The 16,689-nt window shown below is 45.8% G+C and overlaps 1 protein-coding gene across 1 annotated transcript in view; it reads left to right on the plus strand.

Moving 5' to 3' along the window:
* ALK (ALK receptor tyrosine kinase) overlaps positions 1–16,689 on the plus strand; it is a 680,627-nt gene that overhangs the window by 45,616 nt on the left and 618,322 nt on the right. The gene's annotated exons all lie outside the window — the stretch shown is intronic.

A 16,689-nucleotide genomic window follows, 5' to 3' on the forward strand; every position in this document is an offset into this window, starting at 1 on the left:
CTTTTTCACGCTGAAGGATATTCCGTGGTGTGTTTATACCACACTTGGTTTAGCCATTCCTCTGTCGGCGAGTACATTTGGCTCATTTCCGTCTTCTGGCCATTGTGGATAGTGCTGCTGTGAACACAGGTGTACAAGGTTCTGTTTGAGTCATGCTTTGAGTTTGGGGGATACAAACCCAGAAGTAGAATTGGTGAATCAAATAGTCATTCCACTTAAGTTTTCAAGGAGCTGCCCAATACAGGCGTGTTTTAAAAGGCTCCCTGGGCAGTTCTGAGGAGGAGCTGAGGTGCTCCTGACTGTGGGTGAGGCCCTCTGAGGAGGGGCACCAGATGGCTGAGCCAGGAGGGACCTAGTCGTCAAGGCACACATAGTTACATCCCAAGGGTTTGTATCTGTGCAAACTTGTCTCCAGTGTTTCTTACGAAGGCCCCTCTGAAATGAGAAACAACTGTGTGCAAGTCCAGAATGCAAACATTGGTCCCCCTGTTGGCTTCCTGGAGATTTTCTGCAATTGATGTCTCCGTACATATCTCAGTTTCCCCGTGTGAAAGCCACATCCTGTCTGGTCCCTTGGATCCTCCTGGCGTGTGGAGAAGTGGCATCGGTCACGTGGAGACAGTTTATCTGAGGTGTGCTTGGGCAGTGTGGCTAGCGTCTCCTCTGGCTGCATGTGGGTTGAGGGGTCCTGTCCACGATACTGCTGCCACTGCAGCTGTGCCCCTCTCTTTAAATGTATGAATTTTCTCATTGATTTCTGACTTCCTCTCAAGAGGGAGGAAAATGTCTGATCTGTGTATCTGATATTTCACTTAGTCCCTTTGGATTCAGCTTGTCATTGCTAAGGTTTCTTTCAAGTATGTCTGCCTTTGTCACGCCAACAGACCATTTTTTGTACTGGACTTCAGTAGACGGATGTCAAGTGTTGCTTGGTTCTGAGCAGTGGGGGTGGGGAAAGGACCAGGGAAGGAGGCCACGGATAAGGAAATATAATCTTACCATCTTTCAAAGCCACAGAAACGGCCGTTGTCAACACATGCTTTGGAAGGACAAACCCTGGGGCAGTGGGACAAGAGCATGTGTACAATACAAATCGGTAGATTTGGCCTGTAGTTAGTGATAGCAGAGCAATTTCTGGTCACCGCTGGGAGGTTGGGGAGGTTGTTGTAAGAATGGCCCTCTGTGGAAACTGTATTTGTTCACTGCTAAATTTGGGCCATGCTGAAAGAAAGAGCTTTCGGAACAAACCAGTTTCCTCTACACATGGGGAAATACCTGCCTTATTGGCCAGAGGCCATTGCTTTGTCCAGTCATTGAGAGGGTCTGGCTTTTGAGCCCCAGTGTCAGGCTAGAAATGTTTTCAGGCAACTGTGTCTAGGCAGTGAGGAAGTCATAGGGGTTCTGATTGGTCTCGTGGCCGAGAAGGGTGACCCCCAGCTCCACTAGCCACTGCTTTGCCCACGAAGAGGTCCCCGCTCTTCCTGTGAAGCATCTGCTTCTTCCTTTCAGATTCTGCTTTGAGCTCCTGATGCTGAATTCCCTCCCTAGGACTTTGCTCTAGAGCCCTTCTGGAACGAGTTTCTGGGCAGGTTTCTAGCATCTTGTTTTGCTCCACTGATTTTAGTTGGCCCACTACCTCCTGTCTCACCTGGAACTGATTTCTGAGCAGAGTGGTTACTCTCGACCACCGCCTCACCCGCTATCGCCACTAGGTTTCTCCATCCCAGATGCCCGTGTTCTGGTCCCGCCTTAGCTTCCTTGGTCCCTTGACCTGCGCTGACCTGGCTTCAGGGGCTCTGTGCATCCCAATGCACACCTTTCCTCTGGCTGTTTCCTCCACACCCTCAAAGGTCATTATGGCTCTGGATGTGATCTTTGGGGATGTTGTAGGAAAGAGGCATCTGAAATCGAGCCACTGGATTCTTGACTTTTTATCCCTGATTATGAGGAATAATACTTGGCTCTCTTGCCTGTTGGCAGTAGGATCCTGTAGCACTGAGCCATCACTTTGATAAACTGTTGGAGTCAGTGGCCAGAGCCACAGCCTGGGGCGGACACCACCAGTGTCCCTGCTTCCTGGAGGGAGCATGGATGGCGACACAGTGTGCTAAGGTGCCCACAGTGTGCTAAGCTTAAGCCACTTCCAAGGAAGCCTTGGGGAATTCCCTGGTCTTCCTCCAAGGAGAGATACTGCTTACATTTTGGTACACAAATATGCCCACCAACTTGAAAGTGAGGAGAGCTGCTTTTGAGCAAATCTATAGTAGAGTTGAAGGAAAAATTTAAAGAAACACATAGCTATAAAAGACCTTAGTGACTAGTTAGTTTGCTTGCCTATTTTGTCCCCTCGCCAGATGAGGAAACTGAGATGGGGGAGGATCACAGCAATGTCCTAAAGGCCACACTGTTTTCTGCTAGTCAGTTGCACCTCTCTCTGGCTTTGTTCTTAAATTCCTTGGGCTTATGAGGTCCCTGGTTCTCTGAATTAATAATGTTCCAGAGACTAATTCAGTCAACTCCCTATCATTAAATATTCTGGAAGATTCTCTGAAAGCCTGAAATGCTTAATTAGAAAGAGAAGAAGGTAGAGGGTAAGGTGGAAGGTTCGAGGTCTCCTGCAGCTTGGGTCTGAGGGTCTGTGTATCCAACAGGCCTGTGAGATCATTACCCACTCGAGACTTAATAACACCCAGTCTAGGGTTTGAAGGGCAACAGGCTGCATGGATTCTTTGGCTAGCAGGGTGGGTTAGGAGGCCGCTTTACCAGATATGGGTACTTTCTTTCCAACCCAAGGAGGCAGGTACTATCATTGCTCTCAGTCTGTGATTGCTTCTTCAAGGCCAGTGCCAGGCTTCTGTCAGAATTGGTCTAGGATATGCTGTGAACCAGCTATGTGACTCTGGACCACTCATCTTCCTTCACTGGGCTTCAGTTTTTCTCCTCTGTAAAACAAGAGGAGTTGCTGATATCTAAGACTTTTAAGGGTCTGTCATTCTGTGACCCATGCCATGTTGGTGGCATCCAAGAATGATCCCAAGCCGCTTCCTGCATTTCCTACAGGTTTCTCTTGGTCAGGAAGGTAGTGGGAGCCATCCATGAAGAGCCGGTCCCAGAATCAGAGGTTTTGTTGCTCTTAGGTGCTGGGCCTCCCCTGATTTGTTTTTCCCCTTTTCATACTGCTTGTGGCTGATAGGTCTGAGCCTCTCACTGCCACATGCTCAGCCAGTGACCAGCCTTGGACTCCTACCTAGGGAGGACGAGGTGGACAAGGATGGGAGGACCCCCGTAGAGGAAAGTGGTAGCTGATCCCATGAAGCCTGTTTAGGACATTCCATCCTCTAGATTTAAGGGGTCAGTGCAGGATAGTTGCATGGATGTATTATGGCCTTAGTGCTAGTTGGAAATAACTCAGAGGAGCCTGGGTTAGCCTCGATACAAACTTCCACTGACCCAGAAGATGCCTATACTGGTGGTTGGTTGTAAGCTTGGTGTTACATGAATCTCTCCTTTACAGTCAGACATCCTAGCCCTCAACACTTGGCTTCTACTGACTTTTTCCTAAAGCCAGTGGGGGTCTATACTAAGGTTCATGTATGTGGACCAGCCAGACTTCTTTGTTCCTACAGTGGACTGCTAAAGGAACATGAAATATATCCATCCACAAACTGAATGTTAGCATGCAAGGCATTACCTCTGGTCCACTTTCCTGCGAAGGTAGTTACTTGAATTATGCTATGCATGATCCTGCATAGCCTTGTGGTTCCTGTAGGCAAGAGAATCGATCGCCACTTACCTCCTCTTACAGGGAAGTTGGGACTCAAACCTTGGTCAGGCTTGCCTTGTCTTTGTTTTTTATTTCCTAAAAAATTCTACTGGAACAGAAATGTGTAGAATAGATCAGGAAATTGGCCAATAATCCCTAGAGATAACCAACGCTAATAGTTTGAGATACATCTTAGACTTTTTTCTTTGCAGAAACATACATGTATTTGCATACTTTAAAATTTAAATTATGGTCATATCATTGTCCACATCTTTAAAAACTCTTTGTGAACGTGATTAATAAATATCTAATATTTTCTAAAACAGACCTATTATAATTTGCTTAACTATTTTCCCTAATGGTGGAAATTTACCCTGCATTGGTTTCAAGTTTTTTTCTTTTGTTTGCCCTTATGCGTATTGCCAACTTACTTCACCAAAGGTTGTATAAATGTATATTTCTGCCAATAGTGTGTAAGAATACTAAGCTTGTGATGCACCATTATCATAATTTGCTTTTATTATAAATGAAGATCATTATTGTCTCATTATTATTTTAATTTGAAATTATTTGATAACACATCAGATTGGATATTTACCATTTGGATTTTCTCATTTAGAATTTTTGTGTTTTTGTCCTTTGCCCCTTAATCAGTTGGAATCTTATTGCTTTTGTTTTCTTTTCTTTTTTTTTTTTTTGATATTTATTTTTTGCTTTGTTGCAGTTTTTCCTTGTTCATTGTCTTTTAATACTCCATATAAGCTTTTGGCCTGCAATTCAATCCATTGGCATTTTCCTTTGCTTTTAAATCTAGAAAGTCTTTTCCTCCAAGAAATAAATATACCTTTTTTAATTATTTGATTTTTTTCATTAAGCCCTTTGATTTATACTGAATTTATGTAAGGGCAGGATCTAAATTGATTTTCTTTCAAGTAGTTAACCAAGTGTTCCAGTATCAATTTTTAAATAATCTTCCCTTCTTTACTGATCTGTAATTCTTCCTTTAACGTTTATTAAGGTTTGTTTCTGGGCTATTTGTTTTTTGTTTTGTTTTGTTTTGTTTTTGCTTATCTCTTTTAGGGTAATGTTGAGACTGTTAGTTATCTATGAGATCAAGGGGCAAAGAAAAACGTTAATCTTAACTTAGCATAACTACCTCTACTCCCTGTGAGATGCTTGAAGAAGGTATACACCCAAGGGACAAACAAATCAATATAATATTTATTATTAGCTGGGGTGGGGCTCTCTCATTTATCATGGATGCTTCAGTTATCTCTCAGAGTAATAGCAAACCATTCAATCTTAGAGGCTTAAGACAAACATTTTATTATGCCCATGAATTATATGGGTCAGGAATTGAATAGGGCACAGCAAGGGTGTCTTGTTTTTACTCCGTGGTGTCTAGGACTTCAATTGGAAATGACCCGATGACTGTTAGCTGGGACTTCGGCTGGAGCAGTCAGCCAGAACACGTACCTGTGGTCCCTCCATGTAGCTGGTAGGGCTTCCTCACAGTATGGTGGCTGGCTTCCAAGAGTGAGTGTCTCAAGAAAACCATGCAGGAACTTTACTGTATTTTCTGGCTCAACCTCAGAAGTTACGTAGGATCACTTCTGGCAGAGTCTCAAACCTGTCCTCATTCGAGATGATGGAAGGAGGGCCAAAGTCATATTAAAGGAGAGCATGGGTGGTGGGAGATACTCCTGTGACCATCTTTGGATGAGATACAGTTGTCAGGGCAGGGAGCTTTGACAAGTTGGGCTACAAAGTGAAGCTCAGACTGTTTCTCCTGCTTGATGGTCTCTTCCCCCAAATGACCACATGGTTCACTGCCTCACTAACTTCAAATTTTTGCTCAAAACCACCTTCTTAGTGAGGTCTTCCCTGATCAACCTATTTAAATTTGACTTCACCCACCCCTCAAACTCTCTATTACCTGTCCTTGCTTTATTTTTCCATAGTAACACTTATCATCATCAAACATGCAAGCTCACTTATTTATTATGTTATTATTTATTGTCAAACTCCCCTCTGTAGAATACAGTCTCCACAAAAGCAGAATCTTTGTCTCTTAAAGGTCACGGTTGTCTCCCAAGTGCCTAGACCTAGTACATACTAGATGCTCAAAATTATTGAATGAGGAAATAGATGATTGAAGGGCAGGGGGCCCTCACTCCCTTCTTTCTCCTGGCCACCTTCCTTCATGGAGCCTCTTTGGAAGCCAGAAGAGACAACGAGCTCATCTACTTTCCTTCCTTTTTCTCTTCCTGGCTCCTGGAACCCCCCCTCCACTTTCCTGTTCTGAATCTATAGCCTTTCTGCTCGCCACTCCATCTTTAATGGCTGGCCTTCGTCTGGTTCCAGCTGAAACATGAGGAGTACTCTCCTGGCTCTGAGCCTCTCAGGCCACTCACACCTGCTCTGGCCACTCTTGTTTTCCACTTGCTTCTGCAGGGCCTGCGTGTTTTCTGTCCTTACTCATCAATGGGAAGTGAGGCCACTGCTCCCTCACCAACCAGTGGCTATGTCATCTCCTTTCGTCGAATTCCTCACTCATGCAGGACAAGGACCCTTGGGGTCTTAAGACAACCCTGGGAGGCAGGAAGGCCAAATATGGATTATCTGTTTGCTGATGAGGAAATGGAAGATCTGTGTAGTAAGAGAGCTTGCCTGAAGTCATGGAGAGCAGCAGCTTGAGCTAAGATGCCTCTGACTTGGAGTACACGAGTCTCCATTTATATACACTTCAGTCCTTTCTGATGTGTTGACTATTAATTTGTGGCTCTGGACCACTTCTCAGTCTCCTTGTGTTTCAGTTTTCCCAAAAGGGAATTTAAAAACATCCCAAGTTGTAAGGCAATTGTAAGCCTTCAAGTTGTCAGGGACAAAACAGCCTTGTTGTAATTCATGAATCAGTTGAATAGCATGAACATAGCAAGAAAATGGTTGAATGTCTCTTTAGGATATCTCTTTAGTGAACCTTGTAATTTGATCAATCACCTTCCAGAAATACCATTTTGACTATTTTTAATACAGAAGTTACATACTGAGCAAATGACTATTTCGGTTATGGTACTTCTACTCCCGCTACCGTCGGTCTGAAGAATATTTTGACAATCTCTCTCTCTGTCTCTTTTTTTAAGAACTAAATTTCCTTGAAGGGATGTGAGGACACAAGAAAATAACTTTACTTCACCTTCTTTGACACACTCATTTGAGATCTGGGCTTCGATAAATGGGGACTATTTTCTAGAAGGTCCCCCTTCAAACTGTCATTCTGCTGTTACGGAGTGATGTCCTGTGGAATGTGGGGTGGGCTGGAGGCTTACTTTATGTAAATATATTAATCCTTCTACTGCCCTGGAAGCTGCTGAGCAGGGCAAGCCAGATAATGAATTTTGCCCTTCAAATATCAGGCCTGTGTATATATTTCATCTATGAGGTAGAAGCCTGCTCATCCAGAAGTTGCAGGAAGGCCTAGGACCGTACATTGCTTGACAGGTGGCCCGGGATTCGCAAGCACACCCCCATCTGAGAGCCCACAGATGGGGGCCAGCAGGAGCGGGGAACCCCGAGGGACCTCACTGGGGTGTACTGCAGGGGGCACTTGCCTCGCCCCCGTGGCTGTTGCAAGAGTTTTGGGGTTTCAAACAGCCGATGTGTACTCCACATGGCACACTTTCAGTATGCTTTTAAGGACTTTGTCCCTTCTCTGTTTCAGTCTCTCTCAACCGCTTTAATCACATTGTTCTTTTCATCTGTTAACCTGGGTCATCCTCATGTAGGTTCTCCTCAGTCACGGCTGTTCCTTGGTCAGTCTGCATCTCATAGGGATCAGCCTGGGCACAGCGATGTAGCTCACGCATTTAGCCTGTAAATAGACCTGGAGTTTAAGTTCGTTATTACCATAGAAATTAAAAATTCTTCCACTTGCATGTAAGTTTGGTCGTCAGACAGGTCTGCTAAGCCCACCAATTCCTAGCGGGCTCTGAGAGCCTTGTACTTGCCACATGCCGAGCTGGTACTTTTGGGAACTGCATCAGATATGGCAGCCCCCACTGCTCATGGCCCCCTGTGCATTGTGTGTCATGCTGTGAGCGTGAATGGGTTTCCTGGCCCTTCCTTTCATTCCATTTCCCAGAGAGTCACTGGGAGGGAGTTTAGTTCCTGGAGCTGAGCTGCACCTGAGGAATGATGTGGAGGAGGAAGATCCCTCTCCTGCGGTGAGAGGTGGCTTCAGTCCACTTCCTGCGGGGCTGGAGGAGCCCCTCTGCGGCCTCCGGGCTGGCCGGGGTCCGTCTGCACTTTCCCCTTCTTTCCTTCAGGCCATTTCTTTCTCTGCTTTATTGAGAAAGTCACTGATGTTGCTGTGGTTCTAGAAACAGTGGGAATAATTGTTAGTTTGGTTTAAAAAAGAAAATGAAAAAATGCAGTCTCTGCCAGGTCCCAGGCTCGACGCTGAGGATACGATGCTGAGTAGACTGGCTCCTGCTCTCAGAGACCCTTGGGCTCCAAGAGAAAGATGGTAGGCACCCAGGGATCTGGCTGCATTCTCTGAGTCCTCCATCTTGCTGGCAAATAGGACTTTGGGCAATAATCATGCTAATAACGTCTATTTTGGAGCACTAAGCATATGCTGGCCAGGAAATTAGGGGATTTCACACACATCACCGATTTAAGTAAGTCTGCCTTTCCTACTTCCAGTTTTTCTTTGTACCAGACAGGCATTTTGTCAGCCCAGCCCTTCCTCCACCGTAGTCCCCTCCCCCAGGCCCCATGGCCGTGGTTGTGTCATCTACGGATGGACGTCTGAGCAACGAGGGCCAACAGTCTTTATCCTGGAACGTGGGACAGGAGTGCATTGTGTCAGTGGGGAGAGAGCGGGAGAAGGTGAATCTGTGAGTCTCTGGGTGTGTGGATTGTTACACATCAAACTCGGAAGCAGCTGAGGAAGCTGGTCTACACATGAGAAACAAAGCAGATTAGCAGAAAGGTGGAGACAAAAGAGAGAAGGGCCCCAGGGGCTCTCCAGGCCCAGGTACCAGCATGCTCTAGATGTCCAGCTCTTTACCTGTTCCTGGGCTCTGTGAGACAGTGCTGAGTCCTAGCAAAACCTTCCCTTCTTGGCTGGAGCCAGTGTGACTTGACTTTCTAGCCATTAACAAAGAGTCCTAAAGAATGTATTTCTTTCGTGCAATGAGGGAATTGACAGAATTCAGTGAAACCACATGTCCAAAGGTGCTCTATAAGCTGTAAGGATTGATGTAAAATATAGGAGATTATCGGCTGATGATGATGGTAATAATGTTGGCAACGATGATGCCTACAACAGTGGGCACATTAAACTGTAAGATGTGAGATGAGTATTTGTCAGTAGAGCTGCATTGACAGGGTATTACCAGGTATGAAATGGAATAGATCTGGCTGTGGTGCTGGACCCATGGCTTCCACTGTGACTGAGGAGCCAATCTAGAAGTTTGAGCTCAGTGAGGTTGGAGCTTGGGCCAGGGGAGTGGTTGTGTACCCTCTTAAAAGAGCCTCACTATTGCCCTAGATTTGCTGGGAAAGGTCTTCCTCCCTCCAAGAAAAGGATCTGTTTCTTTCTCCTGCTCCTCACAACCCCAGATCCTCACCCCACTATCTTGAACTAGCTCCGGCCAGCTGCTCAGTAAGGGGGGTGGGGTGGGTGAATTGCAGTCTCATGGAGTGTGCATGCCCCAGGCAGGTCACTTTAGGGTGGTGAGGAGGTCATGGTTATGTTGACAAGATGTCCCTGAGAGAGATCATCCAGCCACCAGCTCTATTAATTTAATTATCAGCAGCAGAATTCTGTCTTGGGTGGACAGGGGCAAACCCACTGGGCTCTGTAGCCTCAGGCCAGAGTGTGGCTGAGAGGACCTGGCCGGCATCTCTGACACCTTTGATGGATACCAGCCTGGCCGATCTCCCATGTCCTTCAGGGGAGAGGGTGGCAGAGGTGTTTGTTATCATGATGTGACTTGCATGTCAAACTGGTAGTTCTGTATCCATCTCTTCTAGGAAAAAAAATACTGCGTTTTCTCCAAAAATGGGTTGTGTCCTTGCAGGACGCAGACTCTCCCATCATTAGAGATACCTGGCACCTGGGGCCATTTTGGAGCTGTGGGAAGTGACCTTTTTTTCCCATCCAAAGGACTTAACCTTTCTCTTTTCTTTCCTTTGTGTTCTCTTCCTCATCATTCAACAAAATAATATATGTGGAAACTAACATGCAATATATTACTTATCCACTCATTCATTTATTCTACAAATGTTAGGCACTGTACTAGGATTTGTCAATATGGTAGAAAGAGAAAGGCATGATTCTTGGTGTTGTAGGACATGAGGGACAGAAACAGACAGAAATACCAAGGAGGAAAATGAAGTAATCTTAAGTTGAAGTGAGTCCTATGAAGGGAAGAAACCAGGGCCAGAGGTAGGGAAAAGCAAAGGATCTACTTAGGGAGGCCAGAGAGTTGAGTACTCCTCCGCTGAGATCCATAAGAGAAGAAGCCTGGCCTTTCAAAGGAAGAGCATTCAAAATAGAAGAAACTGTGTGAGGGAAAAGCCCAAGGCAGGAGGACCTGGGTGTGTTCAGGAATGGAATATGGCCAGGGTGATGCCAATGATTTTGGACAAGTGCTTAACCACTCTGCACCCCATCAGAGAATGGGGCTAATGATGTTTATATGTTGCAGTAACTATGAAACGGGGTAAAATGTTGTGTTCATTCAAATCTTCTGAGAAGTAGACGCCAAGACGAGATGAGTGCAATATTGTATCAGGAGAAATGTTATGAGGAGTGAAGGGGAGGAAGCCAGAAAAGGGGAGAGGGTCCTCAGACCTCCATGCAGAGTGAAAGAAAGGCATTCCAAGAAAGATTCAGCCAGGCTAGAGAGGGGTCCTAGAGCTAGAGCTGCCTGTTGGAGGAGGCTCACAGCTCACAGGACTACACACCCCACAGGCATGGCCTTGCTGTGGGCTTCACCAGCCTGAGGGATGGCTGCTGGAGCTCTAGGTCAGTGATGTTCCCACAGCAGGAGACCTGAGTAGTGCATATTCATGGCTGCCAACAGGATGTGCTTAACTGAACCTCTGGTACGTACCAGGTGTTAAAATTCAAGTGCAGCTTTGGTCATTATTACCAAGGCAATCTTAATAATTACTTTTGTGATCTTATCTTTGTTTGCCTAATTGCTTTTCTCTCTCCCCTGACTTGGCTGTTCCCTAGCCGGCTGCTAGAACCTCTGGACGTTCCTCATCCTCATGGTTGAGTAAAGGAGTTAACTAGCAAGAGAGAGGAAGCGGTTGCCATATGGTGGGATTGGAGAGCTACCAGTAAAAACACTTTCTTAAAAAGAAACTTGTCATACTACTAGAAGTTCTGTCATTAAGAATTTCTTCCTTTGGGAGAAGCCTCAAACCACAGCTCACAAAGGGAAGATTTCAAAGACTCTTTGTAGATTTTTGTCTTTGTTCTCCCCAACTATTTGGAAGCACTCAACACTGCTTAACTTCTCCTTAAAATTCTCCTCTTCTCTTTCATGGGTCCCTGCTATGCTGATTATGCCACCCCTTTCCCCTTCTTTTGGTCCATGTCTGTATGCTTTGCAGACTTTCTTCTTCCTCCCATCCTTTGGGATCCCTAAGGCTCTCTTAATGCTCTTCCCCTCAGCAATCTACTATGACTGTGACTGAAAGCATTCCTGCCAAGTCAGTCTGTCTGGCTGGTACCTCTTCCAGCCTCTGTAGTGCGTCCCTCAACTCTCCTGTGGTCATTTCTCCGGGAAGACCTCCCAGCAACTCAGTGTCATTGTGACCAACCCAACTTCTCCAGCCCTGCCTTTTCTCACCTCTGGGTTTCCCACTCACTCAAGGCTGTAAATCTGGGGTGCACGTGTGACGTTTTCTTTTCCTTCCCCTCACTCCCGAGGCTTTGTTTATTTTTCCACAAGTGATCACTTTCTTCTCTTTGGCTTCTCTGCTATTATCTTAATTTGGGTTCTCTTCTGGCTCCTGTGGCTTTGCCATGGCCTCTTCACTGGCCTTTTTGCTGCCAGCCCTCGCTTCCTCCATTTATTAGGATCCATCCCCTGCTTATTTGATACATGTGGGTGAAGTCGAAGTGGTTTCAAAGTTCTTGAAAATGGTTTGGTCTCAACTTCAGCCACGTGAAACCATCTATGCCCACATCACTTGTGCATAGGTCTGGCTCTTTCGAGAGAACAGAGGCCAACTTCAACTCCAAGGCCTTTCTTCCAGGCCCAGCCTGGCTTTCACCCCAGACATGGTCACTTGCCGTACCACTATGGTGTGTACCTGACCTTTCAGACACAGCATCTCCTTATCACTCCCCCTTTCACCTGCAAGGGGTCCTTTCCCAGTGCATGGTCCCTCTCGGGGGACAAATCCAGCTCCTAGCCTCCGTCCCTCCTCGCCATCCTGCCCCACCCACTCAGGTTGTTAAAGAGGACCAAGTGTCTATTTCCTGAGAATGTCAGAAAGTTCAGCCACATCCGACCCATTGTCTGTGTCGCCCTCTGTTAGCAGAGAAGAAGGACTTTGTGGGAGGGGTCGTTCAACTTTTGGGTCTCGATTATTACCTCAAGGGATGTTCCTCATCCTTAATTATGTGCTGTTATCCATAGACGTTAAAGCTCATATGATTCCACTTACATAACGTTATTGAAATGAAAAAACTCTAGAGCTGGAGAACAGATTAGTGGTTCTGGGCTGTTGGGGAGGGGGGAATGGGGGCGGGTGGGAGGTGGGTGTGGTTGTGAGAGGGTGACATGAGAGAGCCTTGTGATGGAAGTGTTCTGTGTCTCGACTGTGCTGCTGCTGGAGATAGCGACTGACACATGTGACCAAGTTGCACAGAGTCAAGTGTGCACAGGCTCAGACAGAACTGGGGAGATCTGAGTGAGATCGTTGCATTGTATCACCGTGAGTAGCCTATGCTATTATGCTGCAGTGATGCGAGATGTTGCTTTCGGCGGACACCGGGTAAAAGGTGCACCCTGGGATCTCACTCTGTTATTTCTTATAACTGCATGTGAATCTATTACTTACCTCAAGATAAAAAGTTTAATTAAAACAAATGTTAGCATCCTAGATATAATACTCAGTGGTATTTGTTGAACTGAACCATTTATTCTTTCAACCAGCTGTGCCTCGTGGGAGTAATAGAGTTCATGGGATTTTTGTTCACTTAATGAGAGAACGTTTCCATTTACTTTCTAGAATGTACCTCTAGTTTTGAGTGCTCCAGCCTGTGCTTATTCTTCTACGTATGATTTTGACGACATCACCCACACCCCCTTAGTGCTCTTGCCTCTGGACCGGAGAGTCCCAGTTTAATGAGCGCAACCTCAGTGTCCCTTTGATTGTTCAAACTCTTCTTCTCGGGCTCCTTCTGTGTTTTTGCTTTCTAAATGCCAGAGCCATACTCAGCCACAGCCTATCCCTGCTTGCCCCGTGGTTTGGCAGAGTCACAGTGGGCTCTTCTGTTTGGTTTCTATGTTTCCTGTTCATCCTCCCCAACCCCTTTCCAACGTTTTTGACCACAGGAGCACCTTAAAGGGAATCCTGTGGAGTCCAGTCTGGGAAAGACTCCTGGCTGAGTTCCCCAGAACTTCACTGGGAACTCAGAGCTTTGAATCCTGTTACATTGGAGAAAACCCCTCTGCAGGCTTTCCCTTCCTGTTCACATAGGAGCTGGTGACTTCTTCCCATAAGTTTGCCAGTTCAGTATCCGGAAATACTTAGTACCACCTGCAGAATTGGAAAGTGTACTGCACATTCCCTGCTCTGGGTCACTTGTAAGTCAGGTAAATAATTTTGAGTCCAGGCTGATTCCTTAGAGCTGGGCATCTACCCTTCTGGATTTGTTCTACCTTTAAGTTGGGTCCTTTTTGTTTTGTTTTGTTTTGTTTTGTCTTTTTGCCAAATCCCATCCCCACAGTTCCCTGCCTAGGCCACATGGTGACACAAGGACAGTTAAGACAGCTTGGCTAAAAAGTAATGCTAAGAATTGTGGCCAAATTTACTACAGAATCCTAGAGGCAGAAAAGACTGTATCCTATTTCTAATTCTAATTCTAATTCTAATTCTAATTCTAATTCTAATTCTGTGTTCTACCTAACCCAAGAACTTGGCTTGTTAGGCATTCTTTCTTATGGTAGGTTCACAGCCATTTGCCTCCAAGAGGGACTCAGGTCCCCCCATTTGTTGTGCTTTTCTACAAATTGAAACCTGTGTGTCCCCAGTATTGCCCGCATTCACTCTTTCAGCCATGTTGTGCACATCAGCGTAAACAGGTGACAGCACCAGGCCTTTTTTACCTACCCACATGTGTCTCCATGGAGGGGGGTTTTGGTGAAAGCAGTCTGATGGGGGAGTTCCATAGATCTTGGGCTCAAAGAGCTGTTCCCAGACCTACTCAGTGGGTGACTTCAAGCAGATTACTAGGTCACTTTCAGACTGTTTCTTCACCTGCAAAACCTGTCTCAACAGATTGCGGTGGGAAGTACGTGAGGTCCTTTGTATAAAATATGCGGTGGTAGCAGGTGCTTTCAGTGTGATGACTTACATCACTATTAGTAGCTGTAATAATTTCCAGATATTTCGTTGAGCACTTCATATGTGGTATTTGATTTTACTTCTCACAACAACTGTATAATAAAAGTGCCATTATCATTTCCCACTTTCCAGAAGAGAGATCTGGGGCCAGAGGATGTCACTAGCCCAAGGCCACATAGCTGGAAAATGGCAGGGCCCAAACTCAAGCTCCGATCTTTCTGACACTAGAAGGAAAAGTCCTCAGCCATGAGGCCACGTCATTCATTCTTCCCCTTCCTCCCTCTCAGAACCTCAGCATATTAATCAGGCAGTCCCCTCACATCTTTCTGGGGGAAGAGACGGTGTATCAGTAAAGAGAAGACGCATATTTTAACTGGAAGGAACCACAATACTTCTCACTCAGTGTTTATATAATTATCATGAATTTTAAACTAATGTCATTTGAATTAATGGGGTCACACATTAAAGAATCAAAACATGATCTTTGGGGTACTTTTAGTTTTAAAATTTGATGATTCTATTCACATAGCAAATCACAGGGAAATAAACAACTAAATAATTGAAGAACTGGGAAGGCTAAACGGGACTGATCAGGATTTTGCTCAGGATTTTCTAGGAACCTCATAGCCAGGGCTGTACCAAGACAAAATGGGCAGGGCCTCTCTCTGTCCAATTTTTTCTGACCTGATGGTCCTAGAAAGAGATCCAGGACTCATAAATTCCTGTGACTGCTTATTTAAGGGAGGCATGGAGACTTTTATCAGTTTGTTGATTTCTACTAATTAATTTTTAGGAGCTCTTCTGTTAATTTTTCCTAAAGTTCAAGGGTGTAATCCTTGAATATTGACCAATTAATTAAAGGTTACACATGGGCCATTTAATCAAGGTTCTCGCCTTTCTATTTCCATTTCCCCAAGAGCATGAGGCAGCAGTCTCTTGGTAGAACGGAATAACTTCCATCGTCGTTTGCAAGAGAGGAGCTTGGCGTTGCCTAAAGAGATGGGTTGCTTGGGCACCTAGGCAGCAGCTCTGTGCAGCCTGAGCCTGACATTTAAACTGACTCAAGGGTCAGTCTCTTAGCCTGTGAGCCTTGGTGCGTTCAAGTCTAGAAATGAAATAATAACACCCTTCCAGTGCAGCTGTGAGGATTAAATAAGATGTTGTGTGTTGAGGGCTGTGGGCCCTGCTCCTTCATTTTGAAGGTCAAATGAGGCAATGGGTATGAAGGTACTTTGGCAACATTAAAGGGCCATGAAAATGTGGAGTATGTGTTTTCATGGATTCTGCCACACTGCTGTCCTCCTGGAAGTTAGTCTGGTGAGGAGGATAAACATGGGGCCAAAAGTGTGGCTAGGAAGGGGCGTAAGAAGATGCGTCTTTGGAAACTGTAACAAGAGTGGTGTTGCCTGGTTCTGACCAGTGGTTCTCAAAGCGTGTCCCCAGAGGAGCAGCTGCTTCAGCTGGGAGCTGAAGGTCCCACCCCAAACCTACTGACCCAGAGGGGCCGAGAGCTACCATTTTAATAAGCCCCCCAGGAGATTTGGATTCGTGTCCCCAGTTGAGACGGTCCAGGCATTCAGGAAGACCTTCCTGAGACAATAGCTGTAATGAAATCAGGAGAAATGATTAGAATTTACTCAAAGTGGAGGGGCATGTGGGGTGAAGCCTATGATTCCAGTGGAAGGTCTCACACAAGAGAGAACTCGGTCCTTCTGAAAGAGTGAAGTAAGCTCAAGGCGGTAGGCAGAAGGGCAGAGCCACTGTAGGAGGGAGTGGAAAGAAGCAGCTCTGTGGAAGGGGCCTTGTAAATCTGGGGAAAGATTTTGCAGTTTATGCTCAGGTTAATGGGAAGCCATTAAAGGGTTTGGAGCAGGGAAGGCTTTTTCTGGTCAATATCATGCTATTGTAATTTTAAAACATTTCCTTACAATCCAATAAAGACGGTTAATTGTCTTAATTAGAGCTTATACTCTAATTGAGGAAAAGGCACAGTATAACCAGTGGGCCAGTCTGTGACGATCTAATCTCCACTAATTGAGTGTTTGGCACTGGACAAGGCACAGTAAAGGATGCAGGAAAAGAAGCAGCTTCTCTCCACCACGAGGATTGAGGACTGAGTACCTGCGTGAGGAGACGAGGTGCAAGTACACACAGGTCTTCCAGTGAAGGACTGCAGACATTTTCCCATTCAATTGTAGTCACCTTGAGGATTCCAGAGATTGGGTAGTTAAAGTGCCTGGGTAGTCCGGTCAGGCTTCCTGGAGGAGGCGGGACGCAGGTTTGACCTGGTGGAGGAAGGCATACGGACAGAGATGGACAGAGATGAG

This window comes from Neovison vison, chromosome 8 (genome assembly GCF_020171115.1).
Source record: "Neovison vison isolate M4711 chromosome 8, ASM_NN_V1, whole genome shotgun sequence".
Lineage (NCBI taxonomy): Eukaryota > Metazoa > Chordata > Mammalia > Carnivora > Mustelidae > Neogale > Neogale vison.